The sequence below is a fragment of the Balaenoptera borealis genome (genome assembly GCF_965194805.1).
Source record: "Balaenoptera borealis genome assembly, chromosome: 16".
Lineage (NCBI taxonomy): Eukaryota > Metazoa > Chordata > Mammalia > Artiodactyla > Balaenopteridae > Balaenoptera > Balaenoptera borealis.
In genome coordinates, this window is record NC_138872.1 from 66118807 (window position 1) to 66137009 (window position 18203).

An 18203-nucleotide genomic window follows, 5' to 3' on the forward strand; every position below is an offset into this window, starting at 1 on the left:
GTCGTGGAGTGGAGCAGGGGTTAGGCTGATGATTGAAGGGAAGGTAGAATCAGTTGGGGAAAAGGCCCTAGAGCATGGGTGAATGAATTCATCAATATTATCCATCAGACCGGACCCAGGGGGGTAGGTGAGAGATCCTGGGTGAAATAAAATAAAAGGGGAAGTTCCAGTTCCACCTGGGGGCTGAAGTTGGTGAGTTCAGGGCAGTCCCACCATGTGTAGTAGTTCAAGTTGTAAAATGAACAGTCTGCACATCTGGTCATGGCAGATCCCATATTCATGGAACCGGCAGGTGATATCGTTAACTCCAATGGGTAAGCTTGGTTTCTGGGCTGGAAAGGGTAATCTGGTCCTTTATTCTGTCTGATTCTAGACTTTTGGGCTGAGCTAGAGGTTGAGAGTCCAGTTTTCTCTGAAGGACAGGTTCTTCTACAGGTACTGGATTGGGCCCTCAGAAGTGGAGAATGCACTGATGGAGCACCTGCTGTGGCTGAGACAGCTGTAGTAAGAAGCCCGGAGCCCATCCGAGGAGAGGTGATGGGGAAGCTGTAGCCTGGGGGTGTGCAGATGGTAATTAAGAGTATGGACCCTGGGGCTGGACAGTCTGCGTCCAAATCTTAGCCCTGCTGCTTACTAGCTGTGTGTCCTTGGGCAAGCAAGCTACTTAGCCTCTCTGCCTCAGTTTAACCATATGTAAGATGAAATATTTTTGTGAGGATTAAATGTGTTAATATTTGTAAAGTGCTTGAAGCAAAGCCTGGCATGTAGCAAGCACCATATAAAGTCTACTGTTTGGGGGCTTCAGGGATTCTATCCTGTTGTTTGGCATTTGAATCAGAATCTGACCTGACCAGAACAGAGGAGGAATTTGAGCCAAGAGACAGAGCCTTCGAGACGTGGGGTTTATAGTGAAAGTAGGGGAAGAAAAAAGACCCTTATAATGCCAAGGTTAGAGAAATAGGCCCAGATAAAATCTAAAGGAGCTTGGTGTATGTGAAGGAAAAGGTTAAGGTGGAGAGATGTGGGTCGATGTCCAGGTATATTTCTGCAGGGTGAAAATTGATAATATCATACCTCTGGCACGCGTGGGAAATATCATAGGCTCCACTAGGCAAATGGGGTCCAACCCTGGGTGCCAAGAACTGAGTTAAGCCATGCTATATATGATTTCTTTTTATTTCCCATTAATTATGACAATTGGATCTCTATTTTATAGGTGAGCAAACTAGTTTGGAGAGGTTAAACAAATCATTTATGTTTATTGTCCCCAGTCTATTTTCCTCTCTTCTCATATAACCATTTCCACCCCCCCCCCCCATCATTCTCTACTGTCCCTGGGATATGAGGTGATCCTGGTCTCAATCTACAGTCCTACCTGCTCAATCAGTAAACAACTTGAGAGAGAGTTGGAACTTTGGCCATGCTTGTCCGCAGTTCCTCCCTTTCCCTTGCCCCAGATATCTGGAGGAGCCAGTGAGGGGATATAAAGGTGGTGGCTGTGATGGTAGTCTTGGCACCGATTTCCCATTATCCCAGGAGACAGCGATGCACTCTGATCATTCTCTCTTGGCCCTCATCCTTGCTGTAGGTAGTCAAGGCATTTGTGGCCCTGGCTCCACAGTTTCTGTCCCATGACCCGGACGAGCTCACCAAGGAGCTGCAGCAGCATGTGAAGTCAGTGACAGCCCCATACAAGTACCCAAGGAAGGTAAGGTCTCTGCATCTCTGGATTCCCATGCTCCCCCTTACTTAGGGAAGGAAAGATGGTTCTCCTCTTGTATTTCTATTTTTCAGGCTGAGGACAAAGACTTTAAAGTTCTGCCTGATTATGACCAAGAAAGTCCAAAAAGACAATCCAGTAACTGTCTAGATGCCTGAAAATTGGCCTTTGATTCACTCTGAATTGAAAGTCATATTCTCCCATGGGAACAAGTTCTAGCCAATACCTGGCCTATATTCCCACTCTTGATATTGAGGTCTTGCTATATTATTCAGGATTCTCTCAGTTGCATGTGACAGAAATTCAACGTGAAGTGTATTGCTCACACAACTGAAAAGTCCAAGGTTGGGGAAGCTTTCTTGTGGCTGATACCAGTCATTCAAATGATGTGATCAGGGATGTCTTTTTCATCTCTTGACTCTCCTTCTTTCTGAATTGGCTTCATTTCTTAAAATGCTATCCCTTTGAGATAGCCCCCAGCAGATCCAAACAGTTTCATCAGCTTAGATAATCCTGGTAGAAAAAAAAGCATCTTTTCCCTCAAAGGCACCAGCAAAACTCTTCAACTTGATTCTCATTGGACCACTTTAGGTCAGGTGCCCATGATTAAACCAATCCTGGTGACCAGGTGAATGGGCACTCTGATTGGCCAGTTCTGAGTCATGTGATCAACCCTGGAGAGAGTGCAGGAAAGATGGGAGAGAGAGCTGCCCTACACCCATGACATGAACTGAGTGAGGAAGGGGTGGCTCCCCACAGTAAAAGGGAACTGCTCTTACTGGAAAAGGTAAATAGCATAGAATACACTCTACCTGTATTCAGCTGTTTTTACTCTGGGGCAGGGAACTAAGGCATGGAGGTTGATGCAGAAGGGGAATCCCAGTTTTTGGAGGTGGGTACAAAATAGAACCTTGCTCCAGGGAAAGAAAAAATTACTTTATTATTTATTTATTTATTTACTTACTTATTTATTTATTTATTTATTTATTTGTTTGTTTGTTTATTTATTTATGACTGTGTTGGGTCTTCGTTTCTGTGTGAGGGCTTTCTCCAGTTGCGGCGAGCGGGGGCCACTCTTCATCGCGGTGCGCGGGCCTCTCACTATCGCGGCCTCTCTTGTTGCAGAGCACAGGCTCCAGACGCGCAGGCTCAGTAGTTGTGGCGCACGGGCTTAGCTGCTCCGCGGCATGTGGGATCTTCCCAGACCAGGGCTCGAACCCGTGTCCCCTCCATTGGCAGGCAGACTCTCAACCACTGCGCCACCAGGGAAGCCCAGAAAAAATTATTTTTGTGTCTGGGGTAGAAAGTGAGAGCAATCACGTTACGCCTAACACTCCTCAGATTCTTATGTAACCCAGATTCTCACTGATGCTTTGTCAGCACAGGCTAATTATCATAGGTGGGTTTTCTGAGAAGCGAACTCTGGGAAGGAAATTAACATGCAAAGGTTTATTAGGGAGTGCTTTGGAATCAACACCTGGGGAAGGAAATAGAAGGGAAGGGAGAGAAAGGTGTTTACCCAAAACAAATAGACTGTCAGTTATTCCTCCATCAAAAACGGGTTTATTTGAGATCAGCAAAGGATTGCAATTCGGGGTCTGCAACCATGGCAAGCCATATGCAAGTTCACCTGCAACAAGGAGAGGAGGACTCTTTTGAAGAGGAGAAAAGGAAGTTGGCAGGGCTATAGTAAACAAAGCATCCAGGGAAGGAGCTGAGAGTTCAAAGTATAGTGTCTTTTCCTTGGCTGAGTTGTGGAAGTCTCTCATTGGCTGAGCTCAATGGCAAGAAGAGGAAGTCCTTTTTCTTCCCATTGGGCTCTGCTCTTGTCATAGGGCATGAGAGCTTCCCCTTCTGGTCTTCCAGCTCTATTTCAATTGAGGTTTTTATTTATTAAGCCCATATGTTACCAAGATCATAGATATTGAGGATCGTTTGAAATGTTATGTCATCATCAAAGGTTTGGTGAACAATCTTCCACCAGGCCTGGTCCAGTTATCTTGGGAAAGTTTTCTCATCAGATGTCATTTGATTCAATTCCAGGAAATCTTTACTTTCAGGCCCTCAGATGGGCACATCCAGTCAGGGTTTGGTGCTTTCTTTAGTTGTGTCCCATGAATCCAAGAGTCTAGTTACTGGAGTTTGGCAGCACAGGGTCAGTTGGCAGTACCTGATAAGAGCCTTTCCAGTGAGGTTGAAGAGAATCTTTTTCTGGATGTGTCTTTTTCAATAGACAAAATCTCCAGGCTGCAAGGTGTGATGCTCAACATCCTCATTTCCTGAGTTCACTGTGAAATGATTGCTCTACCAAAAAGTGGTTATTTTTAATAGAAGCACTTAGGTCTTTGAAATGTTGGAGTAGCGCTCCTTTTATTAGTTGTCGGTCAAAAAAGGCAGGTGCATTTGGTGGCCTGTGACTATCTCAAAGGGTGAGAGCTTGTGAGTTCCAAAAGGAGTGGATTTAAGATTTAGAAGGACCAACAGCAATGACTTTGGCCAAGGTATTTGGAAGGCCTCTACAAAATTTTGCCAACTGATTCTTAATAATGCTGTTAGTGTGTTTGAGTAAACCAGAAGTTTGAGGGTGGTAAGCACAGTGAAAGTGTTGCAAAACTGGCCAAAGAGTGCAGACTTGTTCAAGTACCTGGCCAGTAAAATGGGTTCTTCAATCACTGTGACGTTCCGGAGGTGTTCCCCAGGTAGGATAATCTTTTCCTATTGTATCAGCCACAGAAAAGGCAGTAGCCTGTCTGCAAGAAAAGGCTTCAGTAGAGTGTGAAATATACAGCCCATGATGAAAACATACTTATATCCATTAGATGGATTCAGTTGTATGAAATCCATTTGCCAGACCTCAAATGAAACATTAGGCAGTTTAAAATGTCCAGGAGCAATATGAACAGGCTTTCCTGGGTTGTACTTCAGACAAGAGGGACAAGTGAGGTAGGCCTTTTCTTTTTTTTCTTCAGCCTTGTCAATGTTTCCCCATCAGTATTGATTCATGAAGGCTACTGTTTTGTTAGTAGACCAATGGTTTAATACATGTACAGTGGTGAGGAGGAGGAATTTTAGAGTCTCTGGTAGGACTGGGTTGTTATTTGGTCCAAACCAGAGCTTTCTCTTTCTATCAAACCAACAATTCTTGAAATTTCAATCTTGTTTTCCTTTTATGAGGCCAATTATTTGGTTTCTGTAGCCAGTTTTTCTAAATTATCATTTGGGGAAATATCCCTTTGGACCATGACAGAGGTTTGGCTGCTGTTGGTCCCTTTAAGGGCAACATTTCTTGCAGAAATATCAGCAAAGTGATTTCCTCTTGCTTCCAGAGAGTCAAGTTTAGAATGCCCCCAGAATCTTAATAATAGCTAAAGCAACAGGCAAAAGTATTGCATTCAATAATTCCTGAACATAGGGGCCATTTTTAATTTTATTTCTGGTGGAAGTAAGGAAGCCACATTACTTCCACAATATTCCAAAATCATGAGCTATGGAGTAGCATATCGACTATCAGTATAAATATTGACAGTTTTGTCCTTGGCTAAAGTACAAGCTCTTGTAAGAGCATATAATTCAGCCTGTGATCAGAAGTAGCCATAGGTAAAGATGCTGCTTCAACAACATCAAAAAGAGTTGTAATAGCGTACCCAGCACAATGTTTGCCATCGCCACCTTTTAAATAAAAACCACCAGTGAACCATGAGAAGTCAACATTACCCAGTAGAGTTTCCTGTAGATCACCATGAAGAGTCAGGAGGTGGTTCACCAGTGTTACGCAGTCATGAAGGACATCACTGGTGACAGAGGGGAGAATACTAGCTGGATTAAAGCCACTACAATGTAAAAGAGGTATGAGAGGAGCAGTTAACAAAAGGACTTCATAGGAGGTGAGGTGGCCGACTGAGAAATGTTGGGTATGATGGAAATTCAGGAGAGCTTCTACTGCATGAGGTACAAAAATGGTTAAAGGGAATCTCACAATGATTTTCGTGGTGGCCTTAATCAAAAGGGCAGTGGCCATAACAGCACTAAGGCAAGGGGGTTATCCCCATGCCACAGGGTCCAGTTGCTGGCTATAATACCTTATAGGTTGATGATGGTCTCCATGTTTCTGAGTGAGTACCTCAAGGGCATTCCCTTCCTTTTCATATACAAAAGGGAAAAAGGGACTCTGATAATTGGATTGCCCAAGGGCAGATGAGTTCATCAAACTCTCCTTTAAGGCTTCGAAGGCTATGCCATCTTGTTCTTTCCATAAAATTGGGCCAGGTTTGTCATTCTTTAGTAAAACATACAGAGACTTGGTCATAAGAGAGGAATTTGGAATCCAATTTCAACAATAACTAACTAGCCTGAGAAAACCTCACGGTTGGCACTTAGTTTTAGGTTTTGGGAAACTTAGGACACTGTGAAGTCTATCTGGATCTAAGTGTAGCCTTCGCTCTGATATCAGATTCCTAAGTATCAAACACAAATCTGGGTGGACTGCAAATTTCACCTGGCAACCTGAAGTCCCTTTAAGGCTAAAAGGTTTAGCAAGTGGATGCTGTCTTCCTCTGAAGAGACTGGAGAAGGTGAGCAAAGAAGCAAACCATCCACATATTGCAGCAAAGCAGAACCTCTAGGGAACTTGATATCATCCAGATCAGCCTTCAGGATTTGTGACAAACTCTCAATAAAACCCTGAGGCATTACTGTCCAGGTAAATTGTTTTTCTTCCTAGGTAAGGCAAAAGGTGTTGGCTAGTTCATCAACTAGAATACTAAAGAATCAACTGCATAAATAGTAAAGAATTTGCTTCCAGTGGGAATGGATATTAGTAGTAATGAGGGTTAGGAACAGCAGGGTATTGAGGGATAACAATGTTGTTTATTGTTCGGAGGTCCTGGACAGATCTCTGCCCTCAGCCTTTAGGTTTTCTCACTGGTAAAATAGAAGTTTTAGAATAGAAGTATACAGGGGCTAATACAAGGGATAATGAGGCCTTGAGCCTTGTAATCTTCTATTATGGACTTTTTATGCCTTGAAGAGCTTCTTTACTTTTGGATATTGATTAATTCCGGGAAGAGGTTTTGAGGGGTCTATTTGAATCTTGATGGGAGATGCCCTGTGCACTTTGCCAATATCAGGTGGAGATTTTGCTCGTCAGGAGGTTGGTAGCCAATCCAATAGGGACAGATGATCAGTGTTTCCAGAATCAGCTCTAGTACCATCAGAGACAGAGCAAATAAAGGATATCAAAGGATCATTTAATCCACACGGTTGGCTGCTTTGATGACTACTGTCAAATTCTAGAATTATTTTCCCCCTTTTTTGAGAAAGAAATTCTGACATGATACTTTTCTAAGAAGTACCAGCCTAATAAATGGGTAGGGGCAGAGGAACTAAGTAGGAAAGGGTATGTATCTCTCAAAGGGCCTAAACGAAAGGGAGTGGGTTCAGAGACAGGAATCTCTTGAGGTTCATTAGAGATCCCCACTATCTGATCTGTTTTAGTACTCCGAGACAGGGGCTGCTTTATAGTAGTGCCGCTGAGCACTGAGAGCGTGGCTCCTGTGGAAGTAATTCATCCCAAATCTGCAGAAATGTTTCTCCAAGCTGATTAAGAGGGAGGAATGGGAAGAGCCCTGAGCCTCATCATTGAGAATTGAGAGAATGTTGGAGGGCTGAAGGTGCCCGAAGCACTTAAATTTGTAACACTCTCTTTTACGATATTCTGGATCTTTGCGATAATAGCACAAACTAGGTGTTTTTTTGTTTGTTGGTTTTGGTTTTGGTTTTTTGTTTTGTTTTTTGGGTTTTTGTTTTTGTTTTTGTTTTGTTTTGTTTTTTGGTTTACGGGCCTTCATTTGCTGTAGTTGAAGATTAAGAATTTTAGCAGTCTGTCACCTTTTAGGTGACAGAGTGTGAGACAGCTGGTTTGCCAGATTAACTAAATCGGGAGCGGACATAGTTTCCCATTCCATCCTGGTCCTTTTTAATGGAGTGAAATGTCCTGGTTCAAACCACTAATAAACATAGAGCTAAAAGCTACCCCAAGTGGAATCAACATCTGCAGAAAGACCAGAATATTCTTTTAAAATGATCTGAAGTTGATTGTAATGGTCACGAACAGATTTATCAGATTTTGGTGTGCAAGCCTGAATTTTGTTCCAATCAACAGGCTTCGGGAAAGCCCTAGGAATTGCCCGATCAGGCCTAATCACATAATAGGTTAGCGGATCACATAATGAGTTGGCAGGCTGGTCTCCTGGTTGTAATTCTAGAGACCTTTCAGGATTTTCCCAATTAACAGTTTTCATCCACTACTGAGCCTGGCCTTCACCGACAAGCTGATATAAACTGGAGAAACCAGGTTAAATTTGAGTGACTATATTAAATTTCTCAACAAATCTGTGAGGATCTTTGGTTGCTTTGGGAAAATCTTTGACTATGGCTCGCAGTTCAGGTTTAGTTCAGGGAATATAAGAAATTAAGGGTTTAGCTTCTGGATTCTCAGAAGGCCTGATTTTAAAGGGACAGATACTGATCGAGTCAGAGGGAAAGGGAGTGGGGAGAGTTTCAGAGAAAAAGGGAAGTTTGGTGAGAGAATTAGTAAGTGGGAACTGAGGATATAGAGGAGGTGTAGGTGACATAGAAGGGAAGGAGGAAGATAGCACTGGAGGTGGGGCCTGAGCAGGAGGGACTGAGGTAGAGCCACAAGATTGCACCAGAGACAGAGCTTGAGACAAAGAAGCCAAGGAAGAAGAGCCGGTGGCTTCAAAGGCCATTTTATCTTTCTTTCTTTGTTTGCCTCAGTTAATTTTAAAATCTTATTTTGCAGAGAGGCAATGTGAGGCTCCTGATAACATTTGGATGTCTTAAAACACTAATTGAAATAGGTGTTCCATTCAGTTTTGGAAATTTTAGAGCTACAGTTGTTCAATTTGATTTTAAGAGAGGTAAGTTTGGGGTTTTCATAAGTTCCCCGTAATGACCATTGATGTTCTAAATTGTCTTTAGTTAAGTCAGTCCATGTAGTTAGAAATGAGCATGAGTGAGGACTGTGGTTTTCAAACATAAAATAGACCAGAGTCCCTGGTGGGGTACGGTCAAAATATTTAGATAACTGGGAATTCTATTTCCCAGAGGTTTTTCTCTAGAATAAAAGAATAATTTTCAAACAGCCTGAACAACTCAAACAACCTAAATTGCCTGCAGGTCTACTGCCAGCCAGTTCTGAGGGAATAGTTTGGTCCCAGAGGAGCTAGGCCAAAAGCAGCTCAGTGCAGTTCCAATAGGACAACCGCTATTTCAAAAGGAATTGGGTCAAAGGCTGAATCAGCACAATTCCAGTTAAATAACCCCTGTTCCCAAAGGAATAGGCTGAAGGCTAGTCAGTTCCAGGAGAAACAGCCCCTGTTCCAAAGAGAATCAGGCCAAAGGTTAGCGCAGTTCAGCTGGGACAGCCTGATTTTAATATCAGGCCAAAGTCTCAAATAAGTATCAATACTTGCATACAGAACAAGGCCTTAAGGAGAAAGGATGAAACCTTTAAATAGATCCTGAATAAAACCTGGATTTTGTCCACAGACTATAGTTTGCCAACACAGAGAGGGTAGAAGCACAAACCCAGGAGAAAACTTACCCTCAAACTCCAGGGCAGAATGTGGAGATGCACTGTCACGTAGTCTCAGTGGGGGCTTCAGCCAACCCCATGAGGAATTCTGAAGCTAGGACAACCTTTCAGGGTTTCCTGGGGGAAGGCAAGGAGGAGGGTCTTTACGCTCACGTAGGTCCGGCATGGATGCAAGCTGCCCTGGGAAGGGGTGTAGCCCTGGGAGAGATAGCCCTTCTTGGCTGCTGCACTCCCCAAAGGGGTTTGACAGTGGAAGAGTAAGTCTTTCATTTCTGCAGGGGGATCTGAGTCCCACGTCAAAGAATCCACCATGCAGACTTTCAGCCTCAAACTGATAGTGAGGCATTACAGCACAGTCTCTGAAATCAGACTGTTACATTCAACATTCACCTCCATCACTTACTTTCTCAACAGTTGCTCTGTGCCTCAATTTCCTTATCTGTAAATTGGGCTAATGGTGTTACTCCTTCCCAGGTTGTTAAGAAGATGAGTTAATATTTGTAAGGCATAAGGCACTTAGAAGAGCGACCAGCACATAATAAACATTTCATAAGTATTTTAAAAGGAGACTAGAAATCCAATCATATTATGAATTTTGAATTGTAACTGAACATCTTGGAGTATCGAGTGGAGTGGTCCTATCACACAGTATAACACTATATTATTCAATAGGTGTGTCTCCTTTTACAAGTCTTTCCTCTAGAATGCCCTCAGCAGCAGGTCATTTCCACTTTCTCCCTCCTTCCAGTGACTACATCCTTCTGCTTCCTTCTTCATGATATGCAGAGTAGCTTTCTTCTTACCATTAAACCTGGATCTCCCCTGTGGCTTCCTTCTACCTTCTGCCTACACTACTGGGGCCAAACAGTAAATATTTTAGGTCATACTGTCTTTATTGCAACTCTGCCCTTACAGTGTGAAAGCAGCCAGAGACAATTGTCAATGAATGGGTCTGGTTGTGTTTAAATAAAACTTCCTTTACAAAACCAGAAGGAGGGCTGGATTTTGCCCACAGACTATAGTTTGCCAACTCCTGATCTACTCCATTGTGATTTTAACACACTCCTTCCTCAACAAAGTCAGTCTTACTTTATGGAAGATTCCCATATCAGCTGCTAAGAAGACAGTTTTTCTATATCAGTATCCTTATTGTTATTGTTTGTGTTAAACCCAAGACCATCTACTCCTAGACCAAAGCCCTGGCAAGCTGATCCATACGATGGGAAGCCTCAATGAATTGTCTTCATCATCCGTATCTTAGAATTCAGGAATATTTGAAATGGATGGGTCCTTGATATCAAACATTCCTTTTCACCAGTAAGAAAAGTGAAATTGGAGAGATTATATAGTTTTTCCAAGGACACACCAATAGGAAATGACTGAGATGGAATTCAAAACCAGGCTTTCTAACTCTTAGATATCTATTCTCTCTAGTCTAGATTAATAACCACACCTAATATTTTTGAGTGTTTACACTGTTGGAGAGGAAAAAATTTTCCTCTACCCTTCTAGGTTCTTCTGGCTGGTCTAAGTATTAAATCACTATGAGACAGATAAACAGGAGAAATCAAACAAAAGTTTAATCGTGTATGCATGGGAGAGACCCAGGAAAACTGAGTAACTTGCCAAAATGGCCAAAGCCCTCACCTTAAATACCATCTTCAGCTGAAGGCAAAAGAGGATGTTGGGGGTAGTGGTTTGGGACCTCAAAAGGGAGTAAGGCAGTTCACATGGAGATGGAAAAGCAAATGTTTGGTAAATAGCAAAAAATGTTTGCTGAGCTGTACAGAGACCATGGGTCGCAGGTTGGGCACTGATGTGTAGGCCCTGCTGAGTCCTCCCCAGCACATCTAGCCCATATTCTTTGCAGATATCTCTGGTGAACAGACCCTTTATCTAAATTCTTTTAAAAAATTAAGGGGTAAGTAACAAGAAAAACATCCTGAGTCTTCTGTTTCTTAAAAATAATCAGCCTAAATTAATCCTCATGCCTAAGAGACACATTTTGGGCTGGCAAATTTTGTTCCCCTACAACCCCATGCCAAGAATTTAGTCCGTGAAATTGCACTTTTTAATCACAAAAACTCAACAAAGTTGTTATCCTCCAGTCTACTCAGTGGGAAAACTGAGTCTCAGAAAAACTAAGTGACCTGACCAAAGCCAGGTAAGTGGTAAAGGAAAGGCTGGAGCCCAGAGAATCTGAGGTGAAAACTCAGCTGGCTGTCTACTATGTCATGTTGCATTCACCATGCTGTTTCTTCCCTGTCCTAGAGCAGCGGTCCCCAACATTTTGGCACCAGGGACCGGTTTCGTGGAAGACAATTTTTCCACGGACCAGGGTGGTGGTGGGGAGATGGGGAGATGATTTCGGGATGATTCAAGTGCATTACATTTGTTGTGCACTTTATTTCTATTATTATTACATTGTGATATATAATGAAATAATTATACAACTTACCGTAATGCAGAATCAGTGGGAGCCCTGAGCTTGTTTTCCTGCAACTAGATGGTCCCATCTGGGGGTGACGGGAGACAGGGACACCCAAAATGTGTTGCTTATGTCCAGTCTACTCCATGATCTCGTTTTGGCTGCTGTCACTGCAGAAAACCCTGCTTCACAAAGATAGGATGCTGGAAATGGAAGCAGGCTTTTCAGTGCTTTTGTGGCAATCCCAGGATATTCCTCCTTGACTTTAATCCAGAACGTATGGAGATTTCAAGTTGTCTCAAACATACTTTTAAGGCCACCGTCACTTGCGATCTCAAGCAGTTGATCCTCTTCTAGCACGGACAAAGTCGATTATTCACAAATGGGTCACGGATCCATTCCTTCCCAGTTCGGGTGTCTTTTGCGGTGGGGAAGTAATGCTCAAACTCTTGAAAGCTGTGATAGGTGATCATGTACCAGCTGGGAGAAAGAAGGCCCTGGCTCAGTCTCTTTCAAAATCTCTGCTAATGTTGGAAACATGTCAAAAATCCCAGTGTTCACTCGTTGCCCCCATAATTCCAGTTTGGCTTTGAATGCAGCTGCCTTATCTGCCAACTTGACCACAATTGTCATTCTCCCCTGAAGTGACAGATTAAGTTCGTTGAGCAGGCTCTGTCCTCACTCACCTGGAGCCTTCAGCCTCAAGAGTTTCCTCTCACCCTATAGCAGTTCCTCTGAGAAATCCAACCCCATTGGGGTCATGAACAGCCCACTTTGGACTGATTTTGTCCTCAACAGATGGAGTTTGTCTTGGATCTGCCCAAGATTTTCACGGGGAAAATCCAGCAGGCGAAGCTTCGAGTCAAGGAGTGGAAGAGGTCTGGGCAGATCGGGGCCCAGTGATACTTGCAAGGAGTTTTACTTTGGGTCCTGCCCTTCTTCCCCTTTTATTTCCCTTTGCATCATTTGCCTTCCTCTGGGGGATATGAGATTATGATAAGATGTGATCTGATTTCTATCTTTCCTTGATTATTAGTTCAAAATCATGCCATGTTAGGAGCTGAAAAAAGAAAAGGAGGGGAGGAATGAGAGAGAGAGAGGAAAGGAGAGGAGAACAGAGAAAAAGGAAAAAATGAGAGAAAAATTAAAACAGCAATAGAAAGAAACTGAGAAATAAAAAAAGGAAAGAGGAATGGTGAGATGGAAGCAGGGAGGAAAGGTGGAAATAATTAGAGGGAAGAAGAGAAATAGAAGGAGGAGAAAGGAAGAAATGAAGGAAGGAAGAAAGGTAGGAAGGGGAAAAAAGAAAAGAAAGAACTCAATAAAATAGTAAGAGAAACTGATAAAGGAAAATCATGGAAGACAGGAAGAATAGGAGAAAGGGAGGAGGGAAGGAAACTTATAATTACTCCCACAAGTAGACAGATAGTGACAAAATCATGCAGAAAACTGGATATTAGGAAGGAAACAAAATGCTATGACACCCCATCACACTCCTAGGACAAAACCTCCACACAGAGAGGTTTGTGGGTGTGGTTGGGAAATTAGAATCATCCACAAGTCACTTCAAATTTGGGGGCAATCATGACCAGAGGAGGGGAATCACCATTTACTGAGCATTTGCCAAATGCAAGACACTGTCCATGCAAGGCATTTCATAAATATTATCATGTCTTATCTCTATGTGGCATCTACAGACTTCAGATAATAGCTGTGAGAACAGTGTAGGCACCTCAAAAAGGTGTCCCTTCCTCCATGGCTTATGTCTTTTTTTTTTTGGTATCTACTCTTCCTAGAATCAATAATAAAATCATTTTAAAATCAAGACCCTAAGGATTATCTTTGGGGAAAACAAAGAAGGGGAGACTGATGTTGTTGAATAACAAACCACAGAGTAAGTTCCTGGGACCTCTGGATCCCAGAGCCAGGGATCCAGCAAAGGGAGAGTGGTAAGGACTATGAGGGTGTCACCTACAACCCAGAGATAGACGGTGAATCTTCCTAGCAGATTAAAGTGAGCTGAAGAAGAAAGAAAAGGGTCTCTGAGGGTCTATGACTCTTCTTCTTAAGAATACTTAGTAATAATAACAACAGTACTAATAATATCAATCACTTATAAAGTACTTGCTATGTGTCAGGTCCTATGGCAAGATACATATATATTAATCCCACTTAATGTTCAGTCACCTTTCAATTCAGGTACTAGTATTTTTTTCTTCCCATTTTACAGAGGAGGAAACTAAGATTTGGAGACATTCAGTCATATTCCCCAAAGTCACACACCTGGTAAATGACAGCATCAGGTTCAAACACAGGCCTATATGCTTACAATGTCTATGCACCCCTTCATGTTGCTTGCCTTCTTCTCTGACCCTTCTCTGACCCTTCTCTGACACTCTGACAAAGTCTCTCTCTTAAAGTAATCTTTTAAAATATTCTCTACAAGGTGGCAGTGTAGGAAGGTCCTGAGCTCATCTCCTTCCAGGGACACGACAAATATATGCCTACATATATAACAATTCCTCTTGAAGAATACTTCAGGACTGATTGAATAGCTACTGCACATAGGAGGACCACATAGAAATAGGTAGGAGAGATAGAGACATGTTATCCATGAGAATCCCACCCCCATCACAGCAATCTGCAGTAGGAAGCAATATTGCTGAAGGGCCTGAGTGCAAACTTACCCACCCTGGGACACAGTGAAAAAACAGTTTAAAGGACACCTAGACTATACAGGAAGGAAACCCATTTGCTAACTCTAGAGCTTATGCCAAAAGGACAGGGAACTGCTGGAGCCCTCTCCAGGGTTGGAGGTGCTGGTGAGCCCTATTGTTTGAGTGTTCCTGGGACTCCCTGTGACCCATGCCTGCTCCAGCTCCAGCCACTTGCCAAGGCAGCCTTGACCCGGGGACTGCACCTAGCCAGGGCCTGCTCCAGCCCCAGCCACCCCACCAAGGTGGCCTTGGGTTTAGCACTTCCCAGAGACTTCCCTGGCCCAGGTCCATTATAACTCCAGCTGGCCTGCCAAAGGTGCCAGGTGCAAGCAATCTATACAAGGGAGGCTCCCACACAAGGCCACTCCTTCTAGACCAGGAGAGGTATCTCTTTTGCCTAACTGACAGAAACAAAAGTCAAACAAAATGAGGAGACAGAGAAATATGTCCCAAATGAAAGAACAAAATAAAATCCCAGGAAAAAAACCTTAATGAAACAGAGATAAATAATTTACCTGATAAAGTATTCAAAGAAATGGTCACAAGGATGCTCACTGAACTTAGGAGAAGAATCAGGACCTCAGTGAGAACTTCAACAAAGACTTAGAAAATATAAGAAAGAACCAATCAGAACTGAAGAATACAATAACTGAAATTTAAAATACACTAGAGGGGGCTTCCCTGGTGGCGTAGTGGTTAAGAATCCGCCTGCCAATGCAGGGGACACGGGTTCGATCCCTGGTCTGGGAAGATCCCACATGCCGCGGAGCAACTAAGCCCGTGTGCCACAACTACTGAGCCTGCGCTCTAGAGCCTGCGAGCCACAACTACTGAGCCTGTGTGCCGCAACTACTGAAGCCCATGCGCCTAGAGCCCATGCTCCTCAACAAGAGAAGCCACCACAATGAGAAGCCCGCACACCGCAACGAAGAGTGGTCCCCACTCGCCGCAACTAGAGAAAGCCCACGTGCAGCAACGAAGACCCAACACAGCCAAAAATAAATTAATTAATTTAAAAAAAAATACACCAGAGGGAATCAATAGCAGATTAGATGATACAAAAGAATGAATAAACAATCTGGAAGATAGAATAGTGGAAATCACTAAATTAGAACACCAAAAAGAAGAAAGAAATTTTTAAAATGAGGAGAGTTTAAGGGTTCTCTGAGACAGCATCAAGCATTCTAACATTTGTATTATTGAGGTCCCAGAAGAAGAGAGAGAAAGGGACAGAAAACTTATTTGAAGAAATAATGACTTCCCTAAGCTGGGGAAGGAAACAGACATCCAGGTACAGGAAGAACAGAGTCCCAAACAAAATGAACCCAAAGAGATCCACACTAAGACATTTTATAATTAAAATGGCAAAAGTTAGGGATAAAGAGAGAATTTTAAAGGCAGTAAGAGAAAAACAGCTAATCACATACTAATCATTTACAATACAAGGGAAACCCCATGAGACTATCAGCTGATTTTTCAGCAGAAAGTTTACAGGCAAGATGTATTTAAAGTGCTGAAAGAGAAAAACTTACAACCTAGAATACTCTACCTGGCAAGGTTGGCACTAAAAATTGAAGGAGAGATAAAGAGTTTCCCAGAGAAGTAAAAACTAAAGGAGTTTATTACCACTGAACTGGCCTTATAAAAATGTTAAAAGGTTTTCTATGAATGGAGAAGAAAGACCACAACTAGAAATAAGAAAATATATAAAAGGAAAAATTTCACTGGTAAAGGCAAATATATAGTAAAGGCAGTGGATCAGCCATTCAAAAAGCTAGTATGAATTTTAAAAGACAAGAGTAGTACAATCAACTATAACTACAGTAAGTAATTCAGGGATACACAAAATACGCGGATATAAAATATGACATCAAAAACATAAAATATGGGAGGGGGGTTAAAAATGTAGTGCTTTTAGAATGCTTTTGAACTTAAGCAACTGTCAGCTTAAAATAGATGGCTATATATACAGGTTGATCTATATGAACCTCATGGTAACTGCAAACCAAAAACCTACAATGGATACATAAAAAATAAAGAGAAAGGAATCTGAACAGAAGACTAAAGGAATCCATCAAGCCACAGGGAAGAGACCAAAAGAAGAAAACAGGAACTACTAAACAACTGAGAAACGATTAGCAAAATGGCAATAAGTACATACCTATCGATAATTACTTTAAATGTAAATGGACTAAATGCTCTAATCAAAAGATATAGGGTGTCTGGAAGAATATTTAAAAAACAAAACAAAAAACAAAAACATAAACAAAAAACAAGAGCCATATATATGCTGCCTACAAGAACCTCACCTCAGATCTAAAGACACACATACACTGAAAGTGAAGGTATGGAAAAAGATATTCTATGTAAATGGAAAATAAAAGAAAGCTGGGATAGTAATACTCATATCAGATGAAATAGACTTTAAAACAAGACTGTAACAAGAGACAAGAAAGGGCATTACATAATAATAAAGGGGTCAATCCAACAAAAGGATGTAACATTTATAAATGTTCATGTACCTAACATGGGAACACCTAAATATACAAAACAAATATTAACAGAAATAAAGGGAGAAGTAGACAACAATACAATAATAGTGGGGATTTTAATACCCAACTTACATCAATGGATAGATCATTCAGACAGAAAATAAGTAAGTAAACACTGGTTTTAAATGACACATTAGACCTTAATAGATATATATAAAACACTCCATCTAAAACCAGAAGAATATACATTCTTTTCAAGTGCACATGGAACATTCTCAAGGACATGTTAGGCCACAAAATAAATCCCACTATGTTTAAGAAGATTGAAATCATATCAAGCATATTTTGTGGTCTCAAAGGTATGAAATTAGGAATCAACTACAGAAAAAAGCTGGGAAAAAAAACACATAACCACGTGGACACTAAACAACATGCTAGGAAACAACCAATGGGTTAATGAAGATCAAAAGGGACTAAAAACACCTGGAGATAAATGAAAGCGGAAACAGCAAAAAGAGTTCAGAGCAATAGAGGCCTTCTTCAAGAAACAAGAAAAATCTCAAATAAACAGTCTAAATATACATTTAAACGAACAGAAAAAGAAGAAGCCAAGTCCAAAGTCAGTAGGAGGAAGGAAGTAAGAAAGATCGGAGTGGAAATAAATGCAATAGAGACTAAAAACACAATGGAAATGATCAATGAAACTACAAGCTGATTCTTGGAAAAGATAAACAACATCAAGAAACCTTTAGCCAGACTTACCAAGAAAAAAAGAAAGAGAGCCCAAATAAATAAGGTCAGAAATGAAAGAGGAGAAATTACAACTGGCACTACAGAAATACAAAGGATCATAAGGGACTACTAAAACAATTATATGCCAACAAATTAGACAACCTAGAAGAAATGGATAAATTCCTAGAAACATGCAATCTTCCAAGATTGAATCATGATGAAATAGAAAAACTGAATAGAATGATTACTAGTAACAAAATTGAATCAGTAATTTAAAAAAAAATCCAAAAGCAAAAATCTAGGTCCAGATGACTTCAAGAAGAATTCTATAAAACCTTTAATGAAGAGTTAAAACCTACCTTTCTCAAATTATTCTAAAAAATTGAAGAGGAAGGAATATTTCCAAGCGCATTTTACGAGGCCAAAATTACCCTGAAACAAAAACCAGACAAAGATACCAGAAAGAAAGAGAAAATTACAGGCCAATGTCCCTGATAAA

At 41.6% G+C, this 18203-nt stretch overlaps 1 pseudogene across 1 annotated transcript; it reads left to right on the forward strand.

Moving 5' to 3' along the window:
- Positions 1-357: 357 nt before the first annotated feature.
- On the forward strand, positions 358-13588 carry LOC309613167 (acyl-coenzyme A synthetase ACSM2A, mitochondrial pseudogene; annotated as a pseudogene). The gene is made up of 3 exons (XR_014249787.1): positions 358-534; positions 1589-1708; positions 12562-13588. The product of XR_014249787.1 is annotated as an acyl-coenzyme A synthetase ACSM2A, mitochondrial pseudogene (transcript).
- Positions 13589-18203: the final 4615 nt, after the last annotated feature.